A 12638-nucleotide genomic window follows, 5' to 3' on the forward strand; every position below is an offset into this window, starting at 1 on the left:
TAGCTCAGGAAAATAAAAGCAAGAATAAAAAAGCTTATGCACAACAAAGAAAGTAATCAACACATTTAAGAGGCAACCTACAGACAGAGAAAAATCTTTGCCAACTATTCATTTACCAGAGGATAACTAGAATGCATAAAGAACACCAAAAAACTTACCAAAAGAACAAATAATCCAATTAAAATGGGCAAATGATCTGAGTAGACAGTTCTCAAGAGAAGTACAAATGGCTGCTAAATAAATGAAAAAATGCTCAACATCTTTATCAGGGAAGTGCAAGTCAAAACTACACTGAAATACACTGAAATTCTATCTCACCCAAATATGAACAGCTATTACTAAAAAAAACAACAACCAAAAAAACCAATATTGGTGAGAATGTGCTGAAAAAGAATACTCTTGGAGGGAATGTAAATTAATTCAGCCACTATGAAAACATTATGGAAGTGTGTCAAAAAACTAAAAATAGAATTACTATATGATCTAGCTATTCTACCTGAATATCTACCTGAAGAAAATGAAGTCAGCATACAAAAGAGGTATCTGCCGGGGATTTAGCTCAGTAGTTTCGCCGCCTGCTGCACAAGTGCAAGGACCTGAGTTTGATCCCCGGTACCAAAAGAGATATCTGTATATTCCATGTTTACTGCTGTGCTATTCACAATAACTCAAATATAATATCAACCTAGATGAACAGATAAAGAAATATGGTATGTGTACACATGGAGTATTCAGCCATAAAGAAGGAGGAAATCATGTCATTTTTCAGGAAAATGGATGGAATGGGAGGAAATCGTGTTAAGCAAAATAAGCCAGAGAAAGATAAATATTGCATGTTTTCTCTCATATGTGGAAATTAATCAGGAAAAAAGAGGACCTGAAAGCAGAAAAGGGCCTACTGTTTTCAGTAGAAGGGGGATGGGAAGGTGGGGAAGAAAGGGAAGGTTAGAAAAGATAGAAGGTGGCCAGGTGTGGTGGTGCACACCTGTAATCTCAGCACTCAGGAGGCTGAGGCAGGAATATCCAAGAGTTTGAGGCCATCCTTAGCTACATAGAAGGGAGTATGAATATGATCAAACCAAGGTATATGCACACATAGAAATGTTATGGTGAAACTCACTAATTTGTATAATTAATATGTGTCAATAATTCCAATAAAAACAAAATACTACAGTAAATTTTACATTATGACTTTTACCTTAATAAGTAAACAAAACAAGTAATAAATTTTTAATTAATAATTAAAGGCACTCCGGAGTAAAAATCTTTTCTAAGCAAATAAGAGCTTTTATAAGCTTTTTTCTACATTAATGTAGACATAATTAGTAGGCTTTTTTCTATAAATTGGCAAATTCTGGACAGTTATTTACAATAGTGACACACTTGTCTACCATTGGCACCCTATTACTTCAAAAAGTACTGAATTCTGGGCTAGGGATTTAGTTCAGTGGCACCGCACCTGCCTCACAAGTGCAAGGTCCTGAGTTCGATTCCCAGTACCAAAAAAAAAAAGTACTGAATTCAAAGTTGCCAACATCAATTTCAGATTTGTTTACAAGTCATTTATCTATGATAATTAGCACCTGGTAGACTCATAACAATATTGCAACAATAATAATGCCATTCTATACGTGTATAATGCATTAAACTAGAAAGTCTGTTCATAAATATTATGATATTCAATCCTAACAAAAGTGAAATGTCAGCAAGCATTCTATCACCAAGCTATATCCCTGGCCTTTTAAAAAATTTTATTTTGAGATAGCATCACACCAACTTGGCCAGGCTGGGTTTGAAATTTCCATCCTCCTGCTTCAGCCTTCAGAGTGGTTGGGATTATAGGTATGTGCCACCAGGCTTAGTTTAGACTGTTTTTTTTTTTAATGGGTCCCTGGAGCCATCTGCATAGCTGTAATTTAACTCCTAAACTCAGAACTATGCCAGAACTATGTTCTTTCCTGGAACAGTGCTCTTCTGCTACCTATGACCAAAAAGCTCTGTCCCATGTTACTGAATTTGATCCTCTGCTTTAATTTATATCTATGAGGAAAGAAAGTGAGGGAGGGATCTATTTTACTTTCCAGTACTGTTATCTAGGAAAGGAAATGCCAATGATACACAATCTTCTCTGTCATATTAACTTTCTGAATTGGCAATGCCCAACAAAAATAAGATTCAAGCCGTATGTGTAATTTAAAAATTTCTGGCAATTACATTACAAAAGTAAAGAGAAATAGGTAGAATTAATTTCATAATATATTACATTAATGTATCCAACATATTATTTTAATATCTAACAAACAGAGAAAATTTCTAGAAATTTGCATTTCTGTGTTATATACCAAATCTTTGGGGCCGGAGATGTAGCTCAGTGGCACCGCACCTGCCTGGCAAGTGCAAAGTCCTGAGTTTGATCCCCAGTACCAGGGGAAAAAAAATCCTTGAAGTCTGGTGTGTGTTACAACATATCTCCATCAGGATGGCAACATTTCAAATGCTCAGTGCCCATTTCCTAGCTAGTGGTTTCAGTATTGAACAGTGCAGTTTTAAACATTCATTAAAATCTCCCATGTTATTTCTTGCCAAAGCACAAAGCAGGTCCATGTTTATAATCTGTAGAAGTACAGGGCCAGGGATTTAGCTCAGTGGTTCTGGCACCTGCCTTGCAAGCGCAAGGTCCTGAGTTTGATCCCTGATACCAAAAAAAAAAAAAAAAAGAATTAATCTATAGAAGTCCAATTTTTGATCCTACCATACTAAGTTTCTCAGGAAAGACTTTGCCTAACTCTTCCTACCTCAGTCTTCACATCTGCTAAAAGGATTGTTAAGTTGCCTGTTCTCTATTCAATAAGGATATGTAGAATTTGAAGAACATGGGGGGCTCTTCTGAGCTCCTGAGAAAGTGACCATCCCAGTATTCCCAGGGCTCTTCCAGTGGGGTTCAGTTCTTATAACTCTGTGAAACAGGAATGGGTAACAAAAGTCTTGCCTTTCTCTTACAACTACCAATTTCCATAGGTTAAAACAAGTTGATTTTAATTGTTTACATCTTAATTAGGCTTACTTAAATTCACTGATCAAAGATAAAATTTTTGATTAAGATCTTAGGCACTCTAAGTTTGAATATTCTGAAAGTAATCAGTATTGTACTAATAGCATTCCTCTGATTTCCTTTTTCTTTTTTGAGACAGGGTATCACTATGTAGTTCAGGCTGGCCTTGAATTCACTATGTAGCATAGGCTAGCCTCACACTTATGATGATCTTCTTGCCTCAGCCTCCCGAGTTCTGGGAATACAAGTGTGTGCCATCACTCCCAGAGCTCTGATTTCTACCACATTGTTCAAATGACTACTTAAGCAATTTGAGATTGGAGATCAATCTCAGTTCCATCCTTGTTTTATTTCTTTAGATTTAAAGATCAGACTCACGACTGAAGATGTAGCTCAGCAGTAGAGCACTTGCCTAGCATATGTGAGGTCTGGGTTTGATCCTCCGTACCCCAAAACAAAATAATGAAATAAAATAAACATCACACTGAGGCTTTAAAAGATGTGATAACTTAGCAAGTGTTGGTGATCATTGATCTATCTGACCCAAAGGTAAAAATGGAAAAACCAGTGAGACTCATTGTTCTGAATGATCTAGAAGTTTAGCTAGGAATTATTTTTCTGACCCAGCAAAACAAGTTGCCCTGAGTTACATACCAATATCACTACAGTATAAGGATCTTACTGTTTCTTCCAGAGTAGTGTAATCTAGTTCGTTATTGATAACCAAATGAATGCTCCCACCAATTCTCAAATGTGGAAGATTAGAGAATGTGACCACTGTAAAAAGCATCACTATGAACCTAAAATATGGTGGGGGGGGTAGGGATTGAGAAATTCAGATTTTCAGATTGAAATTAACTTTTAAAAATACTAATAGGAATATAGCTGAGTGTAGAGGTGCACACTGGTAATCCCAGCACTTGGGAAGGTGAGGCAGGTGAATCGCCATGAGTTCCAGGCCATTCCGGGGCTACATAGCAAGTTCAAGGCTGGCCTTAACTACATAGGGAGATCCTGCCTCGGAAACACAAACAGGCCGTCCATCCCGCTTCTCTCGGCCCAGAGCAAGGGGCTTCTGAGCTGCTGTCCCACCACTCCCAGCTCAGAGGAGGTGAGCCACACGGGTGCCAACAGCAACTCCCCCAGGTCAAAACGAGAAGACATGTGAACAAGCCTCAAAAACAGACTTCCAGATCACCTACAGCAACCTCAAAGGGAAATGAGATGGAACACTCTGATACTCAACCACCTGGACTCCCTGAACTAGTAACAAAAGAGGATCTGGAAAAAATGATACCAGAAATAATTTCTCAGATAACAGCAAAGATTGTGCTCATAGTGCAAGACATGAGTAAAAAATCTAGAGAGGAGCTCAGGAACATGATGGAATCCCAACATAAGAAACAAATGGAATCCATAAAACAGATGCAAACAGATTTCCAGGAGATTAAAAACTCCATTGACAGTGTACACAGTAGAATAAGCCAATGTGAGGACAGAATTTCAGGTATAGAAGATAAGATTGCAATTAGTGACCAGAAAAGAAAAATTGCTTCAAAATTTTAAGGGACCATGAGAAATCAATCCAGCAGTTGCTAGATGATCCAAAGAAGAATAAAATAAGACTTTTTGGAGTCAAAGAAGAAACAGGAGTGCAGATGACATTAAAAAAAACTGTTCACAGAAGTAATGACAGAAAACTTCCCAAGCAGGGGGAAAAGAACTTGACATACAGAACTTGACATAAGTGAGGCATATAGGACTCCAACTAGCCTTCATCAAAAAAATCTACACATACGCATATAATTGTTAAGATTCCAGAAACCCAACAGAAGAACAAAGTTCTACAGGCAGTTAGAAAAAAGAAACAAATCACATACAAAGGAAAGCCCATCAGAATCACAGCAGACTTCTCAATGCAAACCCTCAAGGCAGGAAGAGCTTGGAGTGACATATTACAAGCCCAAAAGGAAAACAGCCTCCAACCCAGACTGATGTACCCTGTAAAACTATCTTTCAAAATTAATGGAGAAATAAGATACTTTCATGACAATGAGCACCTTAGGAACTTCATGGATACCAAACCTGCACTCCAAAAAATTTTAGACAATATCCTAGGAACAGACAATGAGGATCACAACCCCAGGAAGCACAGCAGAATGAACCCATCGGGCGCAACAAGAAATTAAATGAAAAGGGGGAGAATCCAACAAAAAGAAAAAGTCATGACAATGATAAGTCAATACGTATCAGTTATAACCATCAATGTTAAAGGTCTCAATTCACCAATCAAAAGAAATAGACTGGCAGAATGGGTCAAGAAGCAAAATCCAACAATCTGCTGTATACAAGAAACACACGTAATTCAAAATGAAACTCAAAGACTGAAAGTTAAAGGGTGGAAAACAATACTCCCTGTGATGGGAATCCGAAAAAAAGCAGGAATAGCTATCCTCTTTGCAGATCAAGCAGATTTCAAACCAACACCGATTAAGAGAGACAAAGAAGGACACTATATCCTTGTAAAGGGAACAATCCAAGAGGAAGAGATGACAATCAAAAATATCTATGCACCCAACTATATAAAACAAATACTAATGGACATGAAAAGCCATATATGCACTAATACAATTGTACTGGAGGACCTCAATACCCCACTGTCAGAAATAGACAGATCAACTAGTCAAAAAATATGTAATGAAATACTAGAACTCAATCAAACTCTTGAAAAAATGAACTTAACAGATGTTTACAGAGTCTTCCACCCCACAAAATCAGAATACACATTCTTCTCAGCTGCACACGGGTCATTCTCCAAAATAGACCACATACTCACTCATAGAACGTGTTTAAGTAAGTGCAAAGGAAATGAACTTATCCCCTGTATATTATCAGACCATAGTGTGATGAAATTAAAGATCCATAGCAAAAGAAACCGCAAAAACTTCATAAACACATGGAAATTGAACAACACACTTCTGAATAACCAATGGGTCACAGAGGAAATTAGAGAAGAAATCAGACAGTTCCTTCAATTAAATGACAATGACAATACAACATATTGGAATCTATGAGATACAATGAAAACAGTCTTGATAGGGAAAAGTGTTAAAGTAAGTTTAGTAGATTAGCTATTAAAGTAGTTGTGGAAGCAAAATAGGTAGTGTATCCCTTTAAAAGCTTGCCTTAGCCCATTGCTTTTGTTGTTTAAAGTGAAGGTTATATAGCTCCTTTGATCTGTAGCTCCACTATAGATAACATCCTATCTCTGAAGAACAAAATGGAAATCCTTGAACAAACTTCTTTTTTTTTCAAACTTCTGATATATGTGCCTTAACTGTCATGTGTTTAGGACTGTAATCAGTGACAGAAACCACCTGTGTCTAACCAGTAAACAGGAACTGGAACTTTATTTACTTAACAAAGACCTCTAGTGGTGAGATAATGACTGACAAAAGTATAAAAGGTGATGGACAAAGAACGCAGGGTGCGGACTTTGACCAGACCAGTTTCTGGCAGTCCTACCTGCTTGCGAGTAAACTTTTATTATTTTACCCAAGCTCTGTGTCTCCCTGTATTTCTTTCCATGATTCCAGAACAGTCTTATGAGGGAAACACATAGGAGTGAATACAAATATTAGGAAAACAGAGTGAACCCAATTAAACAACCTGATGCTACACCTCAAGTTTCTAGAAAAAGAAGAGCAGGACAAACCCAAAGCTCATACAAGGGAGGAAATTATAAAAATCAGAGCAGAAATCAATTCAATGGAGACTAAGAGAACAATCCAAAAAAATCAATGAAGCCAAGAGTTGGTTCTTCGCAAGAAAAAACAAAATTGACAAACCCTTAGCCAACCTTATCAGAAAAAGGAAAGAAAAGGCCCAAATCCATGCAATTAGGAATGAAATGGGTGAAATTACAACAGACCCAGCAGATATCCAGAGGATCATCAACACCTACTTCCACAACCTATATGCCAATAAGATGGAAAACACAGAAGAAATGGACAGATTCCTAGATACATATGAATTATCAAAGTTGAACAAAGAAGACCTAAAAATTCTAAACAACCCAATATCAACCAATGAAATTGAAAACATAATTAAAAACTTACTAACTAAGAAAAGTCCAGGTCCTGATGGCTTCACTGCTGAATTCTACAAGACATTTAGAGAGGAACTATTGCCACTACTGTTTAAACTCTTCAATGAAATTGAAAGGGAAGCAATACTCCCAAATTCATTCCTGGAAGCAACCATCACCTTGATCCTCAAAGCAGAGAAAGACCCAACCAAAAAAGAGAACTATAGGCCAATCTCACTAATGAACGTAGATGCAAAAATCCTTAAGAAGATACTGGCAAATAGAATGCAGAAGATCATCAAGAAGATCATACACCCTGATCAAGTGGGATTCATCCCAGGGAAGAAGGGATGATTCAACATACACAAATCAATAAATGTAATACACTACATCAATACAGCAAAGGACAAAAACCATATGATCATCTCAATAGATGCAGAAAAAGCATTTGACAAAATCCAACATGCATTTATGATAAAACCCTATAAAAAATTGGAATACAGTCTCTACCTCAATCTGATAAAAGCCATCTATGAAAAACCAACAGCCAATATCATACTAAATGGTCAAAAACTGAAATCCTTCACACTAAAATCAGGAACAAGACAAGGATGTCCACTATCACCACTCTTGTTCAATATAGTTTTGGAAACATTAGCCACAGCAATTAGACAAGAGAAAGAAATAAAAGGAATAAAGATAGGAAATGAAGAAGTCAAATTGTCATTATTTGCAGATGACATGATACTCTATACAGAAGACCCCAAGAATGCCACCAAAACTCTTCTAGTCTTAATAACCAAATTCAGTAGAGTAGCTGGACACAAGGTCAACACACAAAAATCAATAGCTTTCCTCTACAGGAACAACAGACTCACTGAGAGAGAATAGGACAAACAATTCCTTTCACAATAGCATCCAAAAAACTGAAATACCTAGGAATCAACCTAACAAAAGAAATGAAAGATCTCTTTTCTGAAAACTATAGTACTCTGAAAAGAGAGATTGAAGATGATATCAGAAAATGGAAAGACATCCCTTGCTCCTGGGTAGGAAGGCTCAACATAGTGAAAATGGCCATACTTCCGAAACTACTATATAGATTCAATGTAATCCCAATTGAAATCCCAGCAGCATACTTCACAGACCTTGAGAAAACAATCCAAAAATTCATTTGGAACAAGAAGAGACCAAGAATAGCAAAAGCAATTCTAAGTAACAGAGACATGGCAGGGAATATCACAATCCCCAACTTGAAACTATACTATAAAGCTACTGTGATAAAAACAGCATGGTACTGCAAACAAACAGACTGGAGGACCAGTGCAACAGATTAAAAGATGCCCAAACAACTCCAGACACACTCAGCCATCTCATCTTCGATAAAGGGGCCAAACACCCTCACTGGAGGAAGGATAGCCTCTTTAATAAATGGTGCTGGAAAAATTGGGTTTCAACTTGTCAAAGATTAAAACTACACTTATATCTTTCACCATGCACTAAACTAAAATCGAAATGGATTAAAGATCTAAATATTAAAATAGAAATGCTGAACCGGCTGGAACAGAGGTTAGGTAGAACTCTTGAAAACATTGGTGTAGGAAAAGATTTTATGAACAAAACCTCAGTTGCCCATGAACTAGCACAAACAATAAACAAGTGGGATCTCTTCTTAAAAAGCTTTTGCACAGCAAGAGAAACCACCAGCAATGTGAAGAGATAACCCACAATGTGGGAAAAAATCTTCATCTGCTGTTCCTCAAAGGCCTACTATCTTGAATCTATAAAGAACTTAAAAAGATCAGACCTCCCAAATTTAAAGACCCAATCTAAAAATGGGCATCTGAAATGAACAGATATTTCTCAGACAAAGAAGTAGAAATAGCAAATAAATACATGAAAAAATGTTTCACATCACTGGTCATTCGAGAGATGCAAATGAAAACAACACTGAGATTGCACCTCACTCCAGAAAGAATGGCTGCTATCAAGAAATCAACCAATAACAAATGCTGGCAGGGCTGTGGGGAAAGAGAAACCCTGCTCCACTGCTGGTAGGAGTGTAGACTGGTGTAAGTACTGTGGAAATCAGTATGGAGATACCTCAAAGAACTAGGATTGGCAGTCCCATTTAACTCAGCTATTCCCCTGCTTGGTATCTTCCCCAAACAATTAAAAAATTCATACCACAGTGATATATGTGCACCCATGTTCATAGCAGCACAATTTGTAATAGCTAAAAGTTGGAAGCAGCCCAAATGCCCATCAACTGGAGACTGGATAAAGAAAATGTGATTTTTTTTTTTATAAAATGGAGTACTACTCAGTCATAAAAAATGAGAAATTAGAGACATTTATAGCTAAATGGATGCACATCGAGGCGATAATTCTTAAGTGAAATAAATCGTACACACATGTGTAAATACTGAATAGTTTCTCTACTGTGAGAAACTGAATATGTAACTAAGGACTAAAAGGTATAATAGATAATGTGAAATAGGAAGAAAAGGGGCAAAGGGGAAGGGAAAGTGGGAGGGGTAGGGGAAAGGAAAGAAGGGAATGGAATTAATATGAGAAGATGGAAAAAGGGAAACAAAGTCTTTGTAAACAGGGAGGGATGGAGGGGTTGAAGGGAGGACAGGGAAAGGGGGAAAAGTAAGAACCAAGAGAGATTATGTAAAGGTGCAAATTTCCAATGATGAATGTCATTATATTTTATACCTAAACTGTACCAATGATTAGAATGAATAATTGATAATGCAAAATAGGAAGAAAAGGTCCAAAGGGGTTGGGGAAGTGGGAGGGGTAGGGGAAAGGAAAGAAGGGAAAGGAAAAATTATGAGAAATGGAAAAAAAGGAAACAAAGTCTTTATAAATAGGGAAGGGTGGAGGAGGTGAAGGGAGGACAGGGGATGAGGAAAAAATAAGAACCAAGATGCATCATGTAAAAGTACAAGTTCCCAGTGATAAATGTAAATGTATTGTATACCTAAAATGTACCAATAGAAGAATTTAAGGAGAAAAAAAAACAAACAAAAAAGCAAAAAAAGAAAAGTAAAATATTTTCTAGGAAATACAAACAGCTATCCTCTTATTACTCTTCTGCAGGTTATAGGATTCTCTAGAATGTCTAGGCTCATCTCAAAAGCAGCTTCCAAAGATGCTCCTTTTCCTTTTGCAGCCAGTCAGTTAACCCATTCATCCTACTTCATGCCATCACCTACACTCACACCTCAGCAAACATTCTGTACAGCAGCACCATAGAGCAGGCAGGGTGGTGGGAGATGTAAGGAGAAAATCTGCTGTAGGAAGTCTCCTATAAAAATGGCCTGCCGCCGCCACCTGCCTCACAAGCTCAAGGACTGGAGTTCAATTTCTGGTACCAAAAAAAAAAAAAAGCTTGCAAGATATGAGTACAGTACACAGCTCTGACCTCCTCCTCTCCCCAGACACCTTACCCCGAGAAGAAACAGGGCACAGCTCATACCACCTGCGCCTGGCTGCCACTGTGGACTTGAGAGTAGAGCAACAGCAAAAATAAGGAGGTGCAGGAGAAAAATACACACAAAAGTGGAAAGAGGATTTGAGGAAAAGGCATAGACACAGCAGGGTAAAATATTTTGGGAACACGAAACAGACAAAGGGGGGAAGTTAGTTACAAACCTTTTAAAGAAAATGTCATTTTCACTTCTTACGTTAGAAGTCAGTCCTAAAATCTATTTAATGTACTGGGTGAATGTGAATGACTAAAATAGTTTAGAGCATTATGATTTAAGTCAAGTGAAATGTAGAGAATGTTTGCCTAATGCTTTGAAGATTTCTATTTAGAAATATTATATCAAACAAATTCAATTGTGCATACCCTACATTTATTTGCTACAAGTTTCTGGCCATGAAAAATTAACATGAATAGCATAATATAGCTGTATAAACAGCAGAATATTCTGCCCTTTTTCCATTTTCTGAAGTTTGACGACTCCCTCACTGATATCTAGGATTATCTCTCAGTAGTTAAAGGTTCATATCTAAATGAATATTCACAGAAAATATGACCCACAATCCAAATCTCTGGAAGGTATTTGTTGGGTTACCAAACATTGGAGGTGGGAGTTGTGAAGAATTATTATATTATTATAATATATTACAGTGATAATTTGTATTGTTTGCCTTTATTCCAAGACCTTCTTTTTTATTAAAAATTTTTTTCAGTGCTGTGGATCAAACTTAGGGCCTTATACATGCTTGGCACTGAGCCACGCCCCCCCAACCCTAAAAGCCTTCATTTTAAAACAAAGCAGTAAGCTGGGCATTCTGGTGCGTGCCTGTAAACTCAGCTCTCAGGAGGCTGAGGCAGGACAATCGCTCTGAGTTTGAAGCTGACCAGGCTACATAGTGAGTTCAAGGCAAGCTTTAACTATATAGCAAGACCTTGCCTCAAAAATAAATACATAAAAAAATAAATAAATACATACATAAATCAAACAAACCAACCAGCAAATGAATAAATCTACATTCTCTAGCCTTGTTCCATATACTGATGCAATGTAAATTCCTAGACAGCCATATTTTCAGAGAAGTAGCCACTCCTGTCCTTTACAAGGAGAAGCTATGCCAGCTGATATACCCTCAATTAATTCATAATCCAAGAAAGGAAAAATGCAGTGGAAATTCCAAGCTAAAGTCAGTAGCCTTGAATCTAGACTTCCTATCTGCCATAAAAAATTTTTAAAACAACCCCAGAATCTCTTTTCCCAAAATGTCACCTCACTTTTCTCTTGAAAGTGTTATCTCCTGTCAGACCTACCAACCCAGTACCTCTTCCTCCCTTGTTGTCCCAATTCTGGCCTCACTTCATGAAGCTACAAGGACTTGTAGACAAATGACTCAACTCCCCAGGCTGAGTGGAAGTGTCTGGGGTATAGTCACACCTTCTTGAGCATGCTGGCTGCCCTGAGTCTTCCCGAGGTGTGAGGAATGACCAACAGCGTCACAGGGAAGGATGGTGGGAGACATAGCTCAGGTCCAGAGAAGTCAGGAGACACAGGTCACCTCTAGCGGCTGAGAAACTCACTTAAACCTCCCATGTTACACAACATCAATTACAAACAAGGAAAAATACATATTTTATCACAATAGAGATTAAGGAAAAGGTGGTTAGCTTAAATAATACAGTAAGAAATAAAAGTTGTGTAAAATTTGGCAGGGTTGCTGGGGTTTGAGACAAGGTCTTGCTATGAAGTTCAGTCTGGCTTTGAACTCATGATATAGCCCAGGCTGGCCTCCAACTCAAAATCCTCTTGTCTCAGCCTCCTGATGCTGGCGTTACAGGCCTATGTTGCACAACTGGCTTGCAAGTGCTTTTGTAATTATTGTAACTGTTGGGTTGCTCAGAATTATTTAGAGATCTTCAGAATCAAATGAAGTGGCAATATTCTGAGAGGGGTCTCACCTACCTGTCACAAAGAGTAATTTACCTCTGCTTTGCAGCAAGCAAAGCAA

This window comes from Heterocephalus glaber, unplaced genomic scaffold (assembly GCF_053883595.1).
Source record: "Heterocephalus glaber isolate CG9 unplaced genomic scaffold, H.glaber_assembly_v1.0 deba00001472, whole genome shotgun sequence".
Lineage (NCBI taxonomy): Eukaryota > Metazoa > Chordata > Mammalia > Rodentia > Bathyergidae > Heterocephalus > Heterocephalus glaber.